Below are 7,012 nucleotides of genomic sequence, written 5' to 3' on the forward strand. Positions count from 1 at the left end.
CAAGTGGCCCCAATATTATTGCACATCAAGATCCACCTAGAGACCATTCTATTGTAGGCACAAAGGGAGAGGCATAGGTACAAATCCTTTGGGGAGTGCAATACATTGTACGTCTGATCTTGGCTTGGAGGATGTTGAATTGAACATGACGATGACAAGTTATATGGATTTGTTGACACATTTAGAGTCATTGTCGATGTCATCCCACTTGTATAGTCCCCTACTTTCATCATTATTGGGACACATGATGACCACTCATGATGCAAATGTAGATTTAAGCTTGAATGACACCGAGCGACATCTTGATATTTTAGTGTACACGATTGTGGCTAGAGAATGAGTACTATCATGTGCGACCTTCTACACAAGTAAATTTTATTTAACATCAAGCTCATGAGCTGCAAATTTCTAATTTATAATTTAAATACGTTTAAAATAAATTCAAATTTGTATCATGTAAATATATATAATTTTTGTAGATGGAGACACCTCTTGTTACTCCTACCTTGAGGTCTGATCGTGTATATCAGTGTGACTCACTTGATGATGCGACCACCAGTGGACATGTGAGTTTTAAATGATTATAATTTATACATATTTAATGTATATTTTATTTAACATGTGTGTAAATATATTACTTTATTTGCAGGGATCAGTTCATCATTCAGAGCAGGATTGTTATTCAAAGGATCACTCCACTAGGAGTTGTCGTGATGACCAGGGTGTTAAGCCATCTAGCTAGACATTTGATGATCTATTTTATACACATTTTTGACATTTTGTTTGATATTGTATATAGATACATTTGATGATCTAAACTTTATATACATTTGACATGATCTAGTTTCTATATATTTGGCATGTTTGATGATCTATATACATGTTAGATGTTCTTCTTTATATGTTTGACATGTTATTTAGATGTTATACATGTACATTTGATGATCTACTTTATATGGTTGACATGTTTGATGATCTATATACATTTGATGATCTAATTTATATCTTTGACATGTTGTGTGATGTTAAATACATACATTGATGATTGAATATATAATTTATACATATATACACGTATGCACATGCATGCATTTAGATTAAATTATGATTATATATGTATACATTTGATGAAACATTTGATAATATTACATGTAAAAATTTAAAGAATATCACATAAGAATTTAAATCACCCCCTTAAGCCATGTCCTAATTACATCCCCTTAAGGTCCATTTTAAAATTTAATGTTTTAAATAGTTAGGATCAATAAAGTGATGTAATTTTGAAATAGATGAACAATATATATTAAATTAATTTGCACAATGAAAATTTCATAAAACTTCAATTTTAACAATATGATGCATAGAAATTTAAATCATCCTCTTAAGCCATTTAAAAATAGGTAATGACATCCCCAAGATGTACTTGATTATAATTTTCAAACAGATGGACAACATATTAATTTCATAAAACTTCATTTTTGACAATATGCATAAAAATTTAAATCATCCCCTTAAGACATTTAAAAATTATTTCTAGGTACAATGACATCCCATTATTCAAGGTCCATAAATAACGGCAATGAAAATTTCATAAAACATAAGAGTTTAAATCTATGATTTAAACAATATCACATACATGCAACATAAGAATTTAAATCATCCCCTTGAGCCATGTCCTAACTACATCCCCTTAAGAAATTTATAAATGTCAAATTGTTCAACCTTCACACAAGTTGCAAACATATACATTATTCCTAGAACACGTCAAGTGGTTCATCCCACTCTTAGATAACATGCAATATTCTCTCATGATCATCAATATTTAGTCTCCACTTTCGAATGCCATGTCCCATGACTGGATGGAGAGTTAGGGTGCTAGAAAATACAAGGTGGCTATACTGATAAACCTTGTTGTCATGCTGATAATCAATAAAGTGAAACCCATGTTTAACTATTTTGATTTATGTTGTCACAAAAATTTTCACCCTTGTTGAACACTTGTGCTCAACACCTTGTGAAACGCGGAAACAACCTCCAAGTGTGGGACCTTGTGTAATGTGAGTTTGAATCTCCAGAGAAGGCTGACTTCCTTTCCAATGAGAATGTCATGTTGGACTAACCCAACACTTATAAAACCTATTCTAATAATTTAGAGGAGAAAAGGGGAGAAGGAATCCTGAAAGGATAAAAAGGTGATGCATCTAGATTGAAAGTTGTTCTTCCCTGCCCATAACTACGCAAGACATCAATGAAAATTAACCAAGGACGTGCACAATTTTCTATCCTAATTAATTTCTTAAGAATATGCAAAGGCTAGAGTCTTGAAAGATGAAGAGAGGAATTAGAGAAATTCACAGACAACATCTACAGGGGTGTTAACACAATCACATAAGCTAAGAATAAAAAAAGGATGCATTCAAATAAAAGGTAATATGCATTACATTGAATATTTGAACTGAAAGAGAGGAAAAACATACAATTTTATTGATATAAGGTAAGGCAATTTACAATCACATAAAAGTAATTTTTTAAGAGAAAAAAGGGAGAAGATACCCTTCAAAGAAGTTTAGATAATTACCTTATATAGATCAGACATAACTCAAATAGAACATGGGGTTCAAAAACCCTAACCAACTAGGGTTAGGTTACAAATAATATATCAAACAAATGATCTGATGTTTGCATGCTTGAAAATCTTTGCTTGGACTGAGAAGGAGAAACAATCCCTGAAAATAGGAAGACCCCTGCATTGGAATGATATCTAATTATCCTATGTCAGACCCATAAGTCCTCTATTTGCAATAAATGAGAATGGGCAACCAAAAGGAAGCATTTGCAAGAGCCAAACAAAGTAATGGCACTTGTCCCTCAGCGTCTTAGAGTAGTTGGAGCAGATCAGATTTGATTTGGGCAACTGATTGTGTCAAAACTAATTGTCGACCCATCAAGTCAACAACCACCCTGCACAGCTGTGTGAATTTCAATGCTCACTCCAAGTTTGAATTTGAGTCACTAGATCCTCATTATCACACACAGATGAATAGATGAGATCGTGCCATGAGGGCTCCCAAGAGGGGCCAAAAAGTGTTTAAAATAGGGTCGTCGATCTCCCTTTTAAGTGAAATCGGACGACTGAGATTGGTAGTTAAACAAGCTAGCCTCATGAGCCTTATCGTTGTTTCATAGCTAGAGATAACTCTTTGCTTCTAACCACTGTAAAACAACAAAAAAACTTCTCTCGACCAACATTTATCACTATATCATAGGGGTCAAGCAATGGTTAGCCATAATCACCACGACCCCGTGATATCCATATTTGCTCCACATATCGTTAGCATCACTATTTTGCAACCTTGACTAGGCGATTAGCTTTAACCATTGCAAAACAATGATAAATACTCCCTGAACATCACTCCTGCAGTCTGCATCATAGTTTCATGAGGTCAACCCCACTAACAACCTTAACCATTGCAAAACAACGATAGCAATACTTAACATCACCGTCAACTACCCACATCGTTGTTTCATAGAGAGGACCTCACCACAAGCCCAAACCACCGTGAAACAGTGAAAACCAAAGCGGTTATTGCCACATCACAGCAGGGATAAAAAAGAAAGGACCAACTGCCATGAAACAATGAAAACAAAATGAAACCCATGTTAGCCAGTAGCAAGTAAAAGTGGTCGGCCCTGAAATAGAAAGGGGACCCTTCTACTGGTAGATTTCAATGAAATGGATGCCCCAACCAGTCAACAAAATATTAGAATAAGGCTGAGAAATTTTTTTAAGGCAAAAGCCTTAGGGTTTAGAGTTTTAGGCCTAAGGGAGAAATACACAGTTTTTAGCCAGTAAATGATTTCTCATATCGGTTATCCACATGGCTAAGGTTGACACAAAAATGGTCAACATTTCTGGTGACTTAGAGGGGATTGTAAGCCTGCTTGGCACAAGATTAGTAGCCTAAGGGAAAACCCTTGGGCATAAAGTCAAGACTAAAAAAATGAAGATAACCTCTACCCCAAAAACTTGCAAAAATCAAAATTCTCTACCATTATAGGGAAGAATGACTTGTGCTCGTGCACTTCTTGGAAACCTGGAAGCAGACTAATATTTACAAGGGCCAAAATCATCTCAAGAATAAGCTTTGAGGTGGATGTCATTGACTTCAATAGGAAGGGCTTCACCATTAAGCTTGGATAAGTGGAAAGAATTGGCTTCCTTGCAGCTGGTGATGACATGTGGGTCCCTCCAAATTGCATCAAATTTGGAGTGCCTACCTAGTTTAGCTCAGTTTGCATCCCACTTTAGGATAAGGTCACCAACCTTGAAGGTCCTAAAAGTGACTCCTTTGTCAAAACTTCTTTTGACCTATCCTTGATGGACATTGAGGGTCTACATGGACCTATTTTTGACCACATCATTCTCCAGGAGCTCTAGCTGGTGTGCTAAATCAAGAGAGGGTAATTCAAGAGATAAGGGAAGCCTTGCTTCCCTTCCATATACTAACATGAAAGGTGAATTACCAATTTCTCTCTTAGGTTTAATTCTGTCAACTCATAGGGTTGACCCTAACTTCAAATGCCAAGACCTTTGATTGTCATCTAAAGTTCTCTCGATGATTTTGATAAGGTTTTTATTAGAGGACTCAGTCAGGCCACTCCCTTGGGGGTATTAGTTTGATGATTTCTTCAAATATACATAATGTTGAACTGCCCATAAACTGATCTGAGCTCCAATAAAAGCTTTGGCATTATCAAATATAATGGTGGAAGGGGAACCAAACCTGGTTACAATTCTCTCTAGAAATTAAACCACTGAATTTTCAGTTGTATCCTTCAGAGCTACTGCCTTTGTCCACCTTGTGAAGTAATCTATGGTGGCCAAAATTCACTTACAACCTACACTTGATAGATAGTTGATTAGGGCAATGAAATCTAGGCCCCATTGAGAAAAAGGTTGATCAGTCTGTATGGGATGCAGAGGAAGGGCGACCAATCTTTGTTTACCTAAGAACATGGCACACTCCTTGCACTGCCTCACCCACTTGTGTGCATCTTTGAATAAGGAAGGCTAGTAATGGCCTTCCCTGATTATTTTCATGGCGGTGGTCCTTACAAAAAAATGGCCACCTGAGGGGCCATCATGAAACTCTTTTAACAATTTGCTCACCTGATCCTCTTTGATACATCTCAGTAGGACTCCATTAAGGTCTTTTTTGAACAAAATGCCATCCACTAAAATGTAAGGGATGGAATGAAGCTTAAAATTTCTTCTCTTAATCTGTCAAAATTAGGAGGGTAACTACCATCCCTCAAGAAGATAGTCATGTCATGAAACCAACTAGTTTGTTCATCTTCATTGTTGGCCGACTGTTCCTCCTCCTGCAACACAAGGGTGACCTCTGGATCTCTGTCAAAAGATGAAACAAATTGTTCACACAGGCCCTTGCCTCTTACCAATCTAGTGATTTTAATATTAATGTCATATTCCATGACCTTAGTGATCCATCTAGCTCTCTTTTCACCAATATCCTTAACCAGGAGAAAATCTTGCACACTTGTATGTGGCACTAGGATTTGAATCCGGTCATTAGAGAGCATATGTCTAAATTTATTTAATTCTCTAACAACTATGATGACCTATTTTTCCACATAGCTATATTTAAGCTCATAATATTTCAAGTCCTCACTGAAAAAAGGCAATGAGTTGCTCTAACCCATCATCATTTAGCTATGTCAAAATAGCTGAGATACTTGCTTCTCCTCCCAAAGTATAGAAGGTGAAGTTTCTGTCATAATTAGGATTTACCAGAGTGGGAGCTTGAGCAATTGCTTATTTGATATATCATCTCATCTATATATATTGCATTTTTTTGCATATCACCCATACATTTGTTCTAGCATACATTGAAAATATTTTGTGTCCATGCATACACAAAGAGTGGAATTGACTATGAGATTGCGAATGAGAAGCCTATCCCTAAAATCATGACTGAGTACAATGATATACACCCCATTCATGTGAATCAATACTCTATTTGATCCTTTTCAAAGGTAGCCTCATGCTAAAGGACTGGGTAATAGGTCTCCAAACCTTCTCTCTGCAACTAACCCCCCCACCCTCCCTATCTATATTGTCAAGATCACATACCCTATATCGTGTTCTGCAAGCCAATCAAGCCAAGCACATTGTAGTCTATCTCTCATAGGAGGTATTTCATAGCCTATATTATCTAGGTCATCCTATAGGCCTAACTGTCAATTGGTCAATACATCAAACACAATCTAAATGGGCAATTACATCAATTGTCTAAGTCTCAACAACTAATTTGACTCAGATACCTTGCCTTCATCGAGTAATTACATCAATTGTCTAAGTCATAATAGGTCACTTTGACTCAATTACTCAGACTTTATCATCTGAGTTGAAGATGCCCTCCAAGGTGATTAATCCTTTGGGCAACTTGTTTGAATTGAGCTGCATGATCTGATCTCCATACTGATTCTATAGTAGGGATTAGTTCTTGTTTGATAACTTTGCCTCCTCTTGTAAGAAATTGACAATATGTTGATCTGAGTCAAAAACTTGCCAATTAACTCAATTATCAGGTACAACAGGCCTCACTACAAGCTCGACTTGTTACTCCCTCTTGAATTCAACCTGAGTTGGTATTTCATACTCAGTGCCAACTATTGCTATCCTATCAACATGTTTGTTTTGATTTCTAGGGACACTAAATATGTTGAAGGCATCAAATCCTTTCATTAAGTCCCATACTCTATGCTTGTAAGATTTGCGAAGGTTGTTTTTGGTTGTGCTTTGAGCTCTTACTTGATTGACAACCAACTCACTATCTCCTTGTGCGTGTAAGGATTTTATCCCTCTTCTTTAAATTGTTTGGAGACCTAAGATCCATACTCAACCATATTGTTAGTGTAGCTAAAATGAAGTCTGAATGAAAAATAATATTTCTCCTTGTTGGGAGAGATGAACAATACACTAGCTCCTGCA

This window comes from Cryptomeria japonica, chromosome 2 (assembly GCF_030272615.1).
Source record: "Cryptomeria japonica chromosome 2, Sugi_1.0, whole genome shotgun sequence".
Lineage (NCBI taxonomy): Eukaryota > Viridiplantae > Streptophyta > Pinopsida > Cupressales > Cupressaceae > Cryptomeria > Cryptomeria japonica.